Source organism: Numida meleagris, chromosome 10, assembly GCF_002078875.1.
Source record: "Numida meleagris isolate 19003 breed g44 Domestic line chromosome 10, NumMel1.0, whole genome shotgun sequence".
NCBI lineage: Eukaryota > Metazoa > Chordata > Aves > Galliformes > Numididae > Numida > Numida meleagris.
Genome location: NC_034418.1, coordinates 11,997,277 through 12,010,395, shown reverse-complemented (window position 1 = coordinate 12,010,395; position 13,119 = coordinate 11,997,277). Strand labels below are relative to the sequence as shown.

The following is a 13,119-nucleotide window of genomic DNA, read 5'->3' as shown; positions in this document are numbered from 1 at the left end:
AGTGGCTCAGGAACAGGGGGTCCTTTTGATTCAGCTGGTAGGAGTCTGTGCTCTGTTTAGAGACATGGTAAGAACACTTGTAAAGATGCTTATTTCACAGGACTGTTTTTTAGGGAACTTCCTTTTTTGTGTACGAGAAAGATTCATCAGGTATAGCTCGGGAGTGTCTTTAGTATCCTACACGATGAGGGGTAAGATAAATTCACTTCTGTAGATGAGGAAAGGATGTGTGAATTGTTCTCTCTCTCTGCTGAATTGTTTCATGGGTAGTTATTGTGTATCAGCTACGTAAAGGTGTAGTACAATGAGCAAATGATCATTTTGTTTGCTGGAGCATTTTCAGCTATTATTTATCATAGCTTCAATAATGATATAAAAGCTAGCAAGAATTTGTATTACCAGTAACTTTTTTTTTTCTTTCAAACTGAATGTGAGCAAGCCAGAGAAAACAGTTCTTGCTTGTAGGTAAATTGTAGTTTATTGGGTGTATATATTTTAAGACTGTCATTCATAACACTGTTAATTCCTGTATTTTTAATTTCCTTAAGAAAGATCAACTAGCCTAATGAAGAAAGCATTTTGTTTTTGATGTGATTTTCTTCATTTGTCAACTACTAAGAAGAAAAAAGTAAGCTGTGATCAACTTTGAAATAGCTCCTTTCATTTGTAAGTAGTTCACACAATTTTTTAGCAGTAAATACTTGTCATTGCTCAAGTAATGCTCGAGTAGAAGCAGAGATTTTTTATTCATGTGAGCATCTCCTAGCAGACTGAAGTGATTTGTTAAAGTCAAATAAGAAAAGGAAGCATCTAGAGGAATACAATAATGAGATATGTGCAGAAAACAAGTACAGTCTAGTTTTGGTCCCTTATACAGTCCAACATCTGTGGGTCTTTTAATGAGCACTTCATGTATTTTCTGGATGAGTTATTGCCCCTTTAATTGACACACCAGTTAGCTGACAATGATAACTAGTTGCTTCAGTCTGCTATTGTTGTCTTTGTCCAGAGAACTTGATGGCTGTTCCAGGAGGACAAACGTACAACTCCTCCTTTATTATTTATATTGTTTATCTTTTTGGCAAGGCATAAACACCTAACGTGAGGAGTCAGTGAAAAGCTTCCTTGAAAAGATTAAAAAAGCCAAACTTTGGATTCCAGTTTCTTACATGTAATAAAAGCTCTAGTACTGCCTCAGTATTGAATGTACATATCAGCCTATGAAGGAGGTATATATCAGAAACTGTTTTATTATTGTGTTGAAGTATGTTCTTTCTTTTATCATGTCTACTTGTGTTATCTTTTATTCTTGGGCTTTTTTCTGTGACTGTTTTCTTGCACTAGATATAGGCTTGTAAATTGCTTTAATCTTTCCTTCAAGAATAATTTAATCTTGGGGAATATGTTCTCCAATATAATTCATGACTCTTTAATGTTCTTGATCAGCCCATGAAATAGCTTTGGCATTTAGAAGATCTTTAAGTTGTTAATTATTGTGTTTCCAGATTCTCCATGAATGTACTTTGTATAATATATTGCATACTATGAAAAAGGCAGAAAACTTATTGTCAAATTAGAACTTTTAATATACCAGTAAACTTTGATGACAATGTTGTAAAAAGGAAAACTTTCTTTTGCAATAACTTTTCACATGTGTCTTACTGAGATGCTTATGGTACAGCTTAAAAAAATAGTAGTTTTATATCACCTTTAAGTAACCTGGAGTATTCCTTAAAAAAGGGTCTTTCAACTACTGTATCTTGACTGTTTGTCATCGTGTTCTGTGCACAAAAAGTTAACAGACATTCAAAATATTTATGATGACATGCTGTGTTCCTAGATGTTCAAAAGATATCACAATCTGGGTAATGCTGATTGATATTGTTTTGGGTGTTGGTTTTTTTTTTTTTGTAGTAGTAGTAGTTTTTTTATTTGCTTGGGTTTTTTTGTTTGTTTTTCTTTCAGTTTTTTTTTTCTAGTTAAGAAACACCATCTTTCTGCTGTTGTTATAATTGTTTTATAAATTTACAATATTAATTAGTCTGTCACTGTCAGAAAAAGAAAGATCCCAAATACTGATAATATTTTTTTGCCTGTAAAAAACAAAAAAAAACCTTTATGGAATATGCAAATCTGTAAATCTACTCTTTTGTAGAGCTGTGGAGTGCTTTACTCTTCAAACTGATATGGATTCAGTGCCTTTCTTTGAAAGGTGAAAGCTATTGATCTGGATCACAAGAAGTCTTTGATTTTTGGAACTGGGATAATCTTATGCAGCTGAAGATGTTCATCAAGTAGGTGTCATTTGAGAAATAGATGACATTTGAAGTAGTCCTTTATGCTGTCTTTATAGCTGAAATGTAGGGACTTCTGCAGCATGATTTGTCTTACTCTAAGATACTCCAGGATTACATGATTCATGCTGTAGAAAGTACATATTTCCTGGTTTTGATTTTAAAACATTAGAGAAAACTGGCTGAGCCACGGATGTGTATATCTTGACAGTTAAATCCCAGCTGTGGTGTTTCGGTAGTTTATAGTACTTAACTTTTCTATTTTACCTGCCTGTAAAACTGGCTTTCCGTGAAGGCTAAAATCTCTCAGAAAATAAAGGTATATTGCTCGTCTAGTCCAATGTTACCCTGGCCTTCTGGCAGCCTGACCTATCTGTGTTGCAATTGGAGCACGGGAAGAGCAGAACTGGGAATAGACAATTTGAGAAAGGAAGCTCACTTGTGTGTAGTATTGATCAGAGTTGTAGAATATCAGCTCACTGGAGAAGCTTTGCAGGAATGGGAGGGCAAGATATGAACCAAATTAAAGGAGACCTGAATAGCAATCTCCAGGTATAATAGACATAGGTACCTAAATGGAATAACTGATGTCTAAACTTATATGTATTGTAGGGGTAAAAAAATGAAAGGGCTAATGCTTGGTCATGATTTTACATCCTCAAAACACTCATTAGGGTTTTCTATGCCTGTCTAAAAATGATTGCAGTGGCTCTATTTCACAACCTTGGATTATCTGTGTAGCACCAAGGCACTGTAATTGCAACTCTCTAAATTTTCAGCACCATGATTTGTTTTAGTTAGGACTCTCTTTTGAGTACTAGCATACACATTTTTACTTAGCATATACATTTTTAATTTCAATTGTTCAATTGAATTGTAGTACATACCAACTAAAAATGCAGTAAGTTCTGTGTATCGGTTACAGATGCACAGAATATAGTTACACATTACCTAGCACTTTTCTATAAAATTACTTAACTTGGTGAAAACAGTGTTAGCAGCAACAGAAATTTTGGGGGGATTTAAATTTCTTTGTACAGATTGTATTTGTTTCTAATGGATGTAAATTTATTGGTATTACTTTCTGATATTCTAACACTGTTTTAGCTTGGGATGAACATTTAGTAATCCTTAGATGTAGCTCTGATATTTGTGCTCAAAGTAATAGTAAACGTAAAAGTAAATGTAGTAAAAGTAATAGTAGATGCTTCTCAGAAGAAATGCTGAATGGGAGAGAGCTTAAAATTTGTGCAGAAATGCAATGTTTGAAACATCTTCCAAAACATTTTCTATAACATGCACCTCTACAGTAAAACAGGTAATTGGTATCACAGATGAGTTATAGAGAACAAATTACACCATGCTCACTCCATATACAGGATATCTAGCACTTTTCCTTGAAACACTTGCTTTCATTTAGTCTTGAATATAATACTAGAACAAATGCAAGATTAGCCTGATTCTATGTTGACTCTAACTAGCCAGACCCAGTACATTTAATATAAAATTGAAATGAGGTAAGTGATATGTGTCTGACATACATGGATAATGATGTAAAGTCTCTGAATATTTATTCTAAATGCAGAGACATAACAGGTGCTTTAGATGAGGAATGGAGTCCAAACCTTGCTATTTCTGCTTTGGCAATATCTGAATGAAAATCTTTTTCTGCATTTTAAACAGACAATTTGCTTCAAAAAAGATTTGGCTAGAAGTATGGTTACTGAATATCAGGAGCAAAAGAGGATAGGAATATCTGTTTTCTGGAAAAAAAAAAAAAGTAAAGAGGCAAAATAGCACAATGTAAGCTTGTAGCTGGCAGCTCACCAACTTTATAATGTTAAATTGTGCTAGATATCTTCAGCATAGTAGTGGAAATGCTAAGTCACAGCTTGAACCAGTGATTGAGCACCTGGTGGGAAGGCAGGGCCAACCCGGGGGAGCTCAGGTGCTTGCAATGTACCCGAGTGACCAGAAAGGGTGGAGCCAGGATTCACCCCTTCCCAGACCTCATTTAAGGGTTGGCAGTGGAGGTAAGGGGATCTTGCTGGAGATCTCTGTGTACCTGTGGCATTCTGAAGGTAAGCAGATTCTTTCCTTTGTTTCTGTGTCCATGGCTGCTACATCTGGGCATATTCTTACTTGCTGCAGCCTAGGACTTTGCTACTCTGCTGTCATTGCTGTGCTTTCCATTGCATTACAGCATATTAAAAGAAAATATTCTCAAACTCACTGATCATCTTTGGTCTTGTGAGAAGAATGATAGTTCAGACTTGGTATACTGTATATAGTTGACTCAAATAAAATGTGTGCTTCTTGACAGGTGAATAAATAGAATAAATATCAGACAATAAACTTGTGAAATTGACAACCTTGCAAGTGTTTCATGTTCTAGAAAGATCTGAATCTTCACTTTATTGGTGTCAAATGCAACGAAATGAAAATTAAATCGGAATTTTAAAATATAGTTAACTTATTACTTAATAACTGCAGTTTGTTTATAGAAGCATTAAAATAAAAGACTGTTCAAGTTATGCCTTTAATATATTCTGACAGACATTTGACGCATTTTATTCTTAAAATCAGGAATTCTGACCTGCTCTTGGGTGTAAGAAAATACATGTTGTTGTTGTTTTTATAAGTGAAATAAACAGTGTCACATGAATATGAATAGATGTAAAATCTATTTTAAATGTAGCCATATGCAGTTTCAAGTAATTTGTTTTTCTCCCAGATCTTGTCAATAATAAAGTAGTCTTAGAATTTAAATCAAGACACACTGGATTTCTCATGATACATTATTGATAAAGCACACTTACTATAACAGTGTTTTCCCAGGGAAAATACATAATTTGGAGGTGATGTTAATAGAGCCTTATGCTAAAGTTTGCATTATGCTTTTTCAAAATTATTTTCTGTGCATTTGAGGAAGTTTTATATGCAGCCTTTGAAATTATTACCTCAAGTAATCTAATTAATATTATTCATAGAATAAATCTTCAAATTTCTATGCTGCTCAAAAATCTGTGAAATTAATAATGTTTTAGAATATGTCAATGAAATTTAAGAGAGTATTTTCTTTCTTTTCTAAGACATTATTGAAAATATTTGTTTTCCTTTCAGTTCTTATTTATAAGGATGTTTCTTTTCCCAAAGTTCTGCAATAATTGGTCATTCTGAGATATTTTAATCAACTTTTTTGCACGGCTCAAGTCAACTTAATTGTCTTCTGATTTCTACTTCTGTTGAAATTCAAAAATTCTTTCAAAGCTCCCTATTTAGATAACTGAAAAGAATCAGATGTGTGTTCTTGTGGGAATCCCATATTGTTTTAACCCACGCCACTTCTATTTTGAAACATTACACTCCATTTGCTAACTTCCAGGTAATTTCCACTTGTAATTTTTCTAAGGGAATGTGATAATACATAATTCATGAATGGTGCAATAATCTTGATCTATCCATAATGTTTGAGCTTTAACAGGAGTGTTATGACTTTGAGTTTAAAGGTAGGATTGCAAGAAAATTCTGAAATGGTACATCTAGGCAAGTAAGTACTTGGTAGTAAACAAATGCTTTCCTGGGTAGTTTGACCTTTCCATCTGTATGGGAATCATTAGGTCACAGCTTGAACCACTGATGGAGCACCTGGTGAAGGGGTGTAGCCAGCTCTGGGAACACAAGTGGAAGCAATTCCTCCTCACCTCCTATAATGGCTGGCAGCTGCAAGAGAAACACTTGTATTTGGAGATCATCTCCTTTGGAGTGTTTGGTGATCCTTGATCCTTAGAATGCGGTAAGTGATTCCTTCTTTATTACTGGATTGTGACCGCTGTCTTTCTTGGGGTTGAAGCAACTGTATCTGCTGCTGCCTATCCTTACATCATATTAAAACATTTCTTGCTTAAAAAAAAAAATACATGTTACGTGTAAGTAAACAAAAACTAATTTGGGGGGGGAGGGAGGGGAGAAATAGTTCAGTACCACTGTATTTTGGGAATAATAGTGTTTTGTTCACTAAATTTTAACATAATGCTTCTCTGGGAGTTATTCACTGTTAACTCATTATTACTTTTTTTTAATCATTTGTCTTGGCTTGAGAAACGCTCACAATTCAAGAGTACTGTTTGAAACTGGTAGTTCCTGTCTTGAGAGAAGACTGGTATCAGGACATAAGTATATTAATTGAAGGTTGTTCAGTTGACTGAAAAAGTCTGCAGTTAGAAAAGAAGAAATTAATGAACCAAGATGTGGTTTGTTTCCCTTACAGTTTGAAATCAAAGAAGACAACTAGCATTTCACGTGCAGTTTGGAGGAAAAGGTTATTTAACTACCTAATGACAGGCTATGGGAATTGGGATTCACAATTCTCATTCTGCATAAACTTTATGTAAATAAGTAGCCTGAAGAACTGAAGGAAATAATGCCAAACTACTTGTAGGTGTTTATTTTAGTAGGCCTTTGTTTTCTGCTTTTGTGGAAAAGCAATTGATCTTTTAAGTACTGAGCTTGTTTGGTTGTGTAACTTATAGCGTAAGTTTTGTGTGTGGTGACTGATTGGCTTAGTTGTCTGTTGACCTGTGCATGCAGAGAGCTATAGAAGATCATAAGGTTGACTGAGCAGGAGGCTCTACTGAGGGCTCCAGCAGAGCTATCATGCTTGATATTGCTGGCTTTGTCATCCAGATTTATGTTTTTATTCTTATAGATTTTATATGCATGTTCTACTATAAAGCAAACATGTTAATGCTAAAAAAAAAAAAAGTACTGTTAATCAGTCTTCTAATCTGATACTGCATAGGCAGGAGTAAAGAAAACTACAGGATGTCACTTACTGGCATTAGAGCTTTTAAATATTGACAATTTCATTGTGCTTGGAAAGATTTTCCTTGCCTGTTATTTTTAACTGAAGCTTTGTTTAACAACTTGTTTACACTGATGTTTTAATTCTTTATGACTGCATATGTGAGGGATTTTGCTAGCAAGAAGAAACGTTTTCAATATAAATATTTTCAGTATTGATCCCAACTGTTCTCAAATGTTATGATTTTAAGTTAAGAAGTTGTATTTAAACTAGATATGTTTCTGTTACTTGCATCAGTGATGTCAGTGGGCATGTTTCTAGCTAGCTGGTACTGTAGCAAGAGCTGCATTTCCAATCTATTTAGGTGAATTGTGTCCGTTAATATCAAATCATATGTAATTATATTTACAGGGATAATAGGACATGGATGGATGGCTAGCACAGCTTAAGAAGAGCATTAGATTTCAGCGTTCTTGGTGGTGGTTAAAATGTTAATTAACAACATTAGAAAGGGAACTTTGCACTACTTGGGAAATCTTGTTGATGTGCTGAAAAAAGTTGCTTTCAGCCGTGCCTCATTAATCAGATCTGCCTAAAGCTATGAAAGTGTCACCTAAGTATGTTTTGTTTTCTGCTGTGTGTTGCTGATGAAGATACTGACATACAAAATAGAAGTAATTGGATTTGTGCTAGAAGGCAATAGCAAAAGTAAAAAGCAGTGAATTGGAATGTGCTTTATGACTGACCTTTGTAGAGAATGCCTTAGGCACCTCCATGTGGTGGCTGTCATTATTAATGGTGACTATAGATTCAAGTTTGTTTTAGCAGTCATACACATGAATTACTTTTGCATGCGTCTTATCTGCCATGGATCATATACACTGTCTTTGCATGATGGCAAGGAGCAATAGCCTTCAGGTTTAGAGAATTATCCACGGGGACCTTTGTCCTCCATATTCATCATTGCTGTTGTATTTCCTGGAGGTGTAAAATAAAACAAACATCCTAATGTGCTGTCCCATGAAGAGGCAATGAGCTGATATTAAGGATTCCCACATGAGGGAATGAAATAGGCTTTGGCTATTTTGTTTGTGCGTGGGATTATTCTATAACTCTCCAAGGAGAAGCTGGCCTGGGAGATGGTCCATGGCCAACTCAGTCTGTACTGCTTTCATGGTATTCTGTACACTAATCCAGTTTAAGCAAAAATAGTTGAGACCTAAAACCTTAAGGTCTAAACCTGGAGTTCATGATAAGCTCTTCTGCGGCAAAAGAGTGGGGAAGTACGTTAATACCCATGCAACTGCATTAAGTAACAAATCAGAGGCGTGTTATAATCTCATGTCAGACCTAAAGATTTTGCTGGGAGCAGAACGCTTCTTTTTCCTTGTTGTAATTCCTAGAGTGAAACCTCTAAGAATCATTGGACTCAGAACATCAGACTGTTTCCAACAGTACATGAGTATCCTGAGTGGAGAGAGTGTATGTGTGTGTATACATATTTTTATTGTTCACTAGGAGATGAGGAAAAATTTAGTTGTTCTGCAGAAAATCCTCCTAAGACCATTACTTTTTGTAATGATTCTGCTGTTTTTGTCAGCCAAAACTGAGATAATGTCTTATAAGCATACCAAAATTTTGTAGAGATGCAGCAATAAATTCAAGGGAATGTGCACCAAGTAAATTGAACACTTTAGTATAATTAGTCTTGACAAAAATTAAAATGAAAAGAAAATGATGGTCTGCAATAGTTACCATTTTATGATGAACATAATGGATGATGATTAAGACTATCAGGATGGATTGTCTGCTGGTAGGATGGAGGGGAAGAAGGGCAACTTAATTAAATGACAAGCTTTTGCTAGTCATTTATGTCCAAACATTTGTGTCATATTCTGAGCTCAATGGGAAATGCGGATGTAAAGGAGATCTCAGTTCTTAGGAAATGTGGTGTGCCTGGTGATATGTGGGAAGTCTGTGTTTACATCCATTTCTTTCTTTAGAAGTCCAGAGGAATATTTATAGCATGGAGTATTTTCTGTGTTCTTACAGTTCCAACTAAGAACTGCAAGAATAGTGTTGTTCAGCTGAATTTCGTCACAGTTAACATTATTTCTGCGAAAACACAAAAATAAGGATTTATAAATGGCAAGACTTTCTCTTATTTTCCACTATTAGTTAATACCTAATAAATATTTTCCAATAAAAATAATTGAGTAGAAGAGTGTATGTTTGGACATAGAAGGTTGTACTATGAACAGAAACTCCTATTTATGTGTAGGAGAGAAAAGGAAGGGAAAAAATATGTAAGCACAGGCATGCTTGCACCAAAACTCATCATTTTGCAGGGGTCTAAAGACAAAGACCAACAGGATGTTGTAGGTTTTCTTCCTTGAAAACTAAACATTGTTGAAGATGTGGAATACTCTTCTAGTGTGATATAGTTGGCTAAACCTCAGTTGGAATGAGAGACAGCTTTTCAGGAATGAATGATGCAGATATTATGTACTGTTAAAAGCAATGCCTGTTGGTTTAAATAGACAAAAGTCAGAAGGACTGTTAATTACCAAGGGAATGGATGTAATTTACGCTTTGAAAAAATGATAAATCAACATAAATTGTTTCAAAAGCAAGTATGGTAACAATGTATGAGAAGTAGCTTAAACTGCTTATTGCTCAGCTGTGCAGTGTACTTAGATCCTTAATGCTTCCAGTGTTGATTCTTTTTGTCTAGGCTTAGATTTAAAGAGAAACTTAAATAATGAACTTTGGATGGAAAAAAAACGTCTCTGCCTAGTCAAATGTTTATATGCTGTGGCAGGAAGGATCTTGTGTTCTCATACTCTTTTCTTTGGATTGACTTAAGGAATACTTGTAAGTGCGCCTTACTTGCAAGTATTCTTTACTTCATAGAACGTATCAAAGTTAAAACTTTTTTTCTATACCTTTTCTTTACTGGTTTTTTCCTAACACATTTAACTTAAAAGTTCCTCTGAACTGGTTTCTCGGAGGTGTATCCTTCAGCACAATGATAATGGGTAACTTCAAGGTTAAAACAATGAGGAAGTCTTTTGTTTTAAATTTTAATATTCATAAAAGTGAAGAACTAATGATACTGAAGGCATATATAATGCAGGGAGAAAATTGGAAAAGCTTCCTTGCACATGTCCATTAATGCACTACTTTATGATGGCAGAAGAAATTTGTCACAGAAACATTGCTAAAGAGGCAGAAATCTTCACCATCCTTTTATTCTTGTTTCAAAGACAGTGATCCTTTATCTCAATAAATGATGATCCCTGGTAGTTTTTATAGGGTGGACTACATTAGTAGTCTTTGAATGATTACAAAGATACAAGATGTGTTTTTTACATGTCTGTTCAGATTTGGTTCTTGTTAAAATTTGAGCAAGTGAGGGCATAGTCCAAGAATTTCTGATGAATAGCAATTTTAGGTAAACACTGAGAATGGAGGTGAAATATGGATTTCTAAGTTGTAGCGAAGAAAGGGGAAAATTAGGTATCCTCAGCAGGAGCAAGATTATAATCTAAATACAGATAGAAATATAGTGTCAACAAATGCTTAATCATATTAGCTCACATTTGTAATGTCAGATGTTAAATACATGAAAAGGACTCTAAGGAAAGATCACAAATTATCTACAGAAATAACACATAAAGTGAAAAGAAGCAAAGTTTTACTAGATTATAGCTTGAGTGCTTGTAGGTGTCACCCTGTCAGAAAATAAAAGCAATATAATCATGAAAATTATGAACGAGACGCTCATGTTACTTAAATCATCTGAACTTGCTAGCTATGTAATTTTTCTGATCAATTTACTGAAGATAAGTTTTAAGAATTTTGAGTAAGAATCTTTTTAGCTAACCATGATGAAAATGTTTCTGCAATATGTGCATTTGTATGAAAGTAGGAGCCAGTTACTGAATCTAAGTGACAATATTTTTTCATTTAATTCTCCTCCTGATGTGTGATTGCAATACTGTTTGTTAAAATAGAAAACAGTCATAGCTCTTAGGTGAGACTAAGCAGGCAGTTTATTGATTGTTTGTTTGCACTGTATCACTTAAAGTTTTATGAACTTGTCTATGGAATTTTCCTAATATTAAGAGTTGACATGGAGTTGAACATCATCTAGATAACGAACTTATTCATGTGAAACCAAAGGAAAACTAATTTTGACCAACCTCGTGGTGCCTACATTCTTCCTGTGAAAGCCATTTAGAGAGAACATTATCTGAATCTTTCAGTCTTCTGAAACTTCCAAACTGGAAGCTTCTTCAAGACATGATTTGTTACAGATACACTTGAATCTCCAAAGATGGAGTGGATTACAAATAAAAACAGGGAGGAGTTGAAAATCATACAATTGAAGTGTTGATCTGTACAAATTTGTGTAGTGGGGGATTCTATTAAGATGTCATAAATGAGTTTGACGCGTGACCTAAAATGGTGTGCTTGTAGACCTACAATAAGTTATCAGAGGATATAAGAAACTTAAGTGGTTTTTTTAGAGATGTTTTTATTATATTTTATGTTACAAGCCGGAATTGAAAGGGAAGCATTTCTGCAACCTTGCTTGTGATATATTAAAATCTGTGGTATCTATTTGTCTATACGCTTGCCTACATAAATTATTTTTATTTATATCATCATATTTATTGCTTGAAGACAGATTCCTTTGAAGCACATTGTTTCATGTTCTTATTACAGTCACTGTCAAAATAATAGGTTCATATTTCTGTTATGTTCTCATTACAACCTTCAGTGAGATGCTGGAATTTTAAAGCTGCATATATTCAAAGAATTAGAAGAATATGCTATATTGTTGTGACCTTTTTCAATAGTCTATAAATGGATTGCTGAACATTCTACTTCTCTTCCTTGTTTTCTGTTCTTCCTTTCTAATTTTGTGGAGAATGGTTGAGAAGGATGACCTTTTCAGTGTTTCATGTTCTGATTGGCCAAAAGATAGTTCAAACTTAAGTAATACTATATGCTTAACAACTCAGTTATATTGTGTTCTTTTATTAAGTTGTATAATGTAGATGCTTTTTGCAGTCATATGAAACTGAAGTAGTATCAGAATCAATTGTAGAATGGCATTTCATTTCAGAAATGTTTCTACGAAAGGTGAAATGGAGATCTGTAATACATAGTTTTCAGAAAGTTCAACTTTATGTGCTTATTTATAGGTGTTTTTGACAAAACCACTATTTGTGTGGATAATACTTCCAATAATAGTCCTTGTTGCAATCTTTTTGTTTGCTTTTTGTTTCATCTTCGTTTTAACATTAGAAATAGAGAACCATCCTCTTATTTGACAAGGTAGTACAGAGAGTAGAAAGGTTATATTCTTGATTTCAATAGTGCTTTAGCATTTTGGCTTAGAAACATACCAGTAAATGCTATAGATCTGTTAGCATAACATCTCTGAAAGCACTTCAGCTAATCTGCTTTTTTTCTTGCAGTGCTGTGCATACTAACTGCTCCCTCAGTCCAAGCTAATTATTTTAACTTTTCAGTGTTAAAATGAGAAGTGAGAAGAATATTTGAGACTGACACTTTCAGAAAAGAGGCCAAGGGGAGGACTTAGTGTGTGCCCAGTCTTAAAAGGGAGCTAGGGATGTTTCAGTCTAAGTTTACATGAGGGATGAAAAACTCAACACCCTTCATAAACTGCCATTTCTGGTGAACTTATATGGTGCCATGGTCTTCTATAGACAGTAACTAGCGTAAAGAAATGACATTTTTGATAGTAGCACTGTCGGTGTGTTCGACTACCACAAAATAAGCTTATTTTTATTTCTGATTTATGCCTGGGTTCTAATGTTTGTAAACTGTTGTTTTGGGGTTTTTTGTCTCATGCTTTGGGTTCTTACTGGCAGCTTGTGCAAGTTACAGTATAGAACAAAAAATATTGCTGTACTATCAATATAGGGGTCCTGCTATGCTGTTTGCAAGGTGTATTTGGTACAGCAGTAGTGGGGCTGCTGTGAAAAG

General features: G+C 34.5%; 1 long non-coding RNA gene across 1 annotated transcript; it reads left to right on the top strand.

Moving 5' to 3' along the window:
* LOC110404584 lies at positions 561 to 7,195 on the top strand. The gene is made up of 4 exons (XR_002442330.1): positions 561 to 666; positions 2,156 to 2,294; positions 5,915 to 6,090; positions 6,565 to 7,195. It is a non-coding gene; the product is annotated as an uncharacterized LOC110404584 (long non-coding RNA).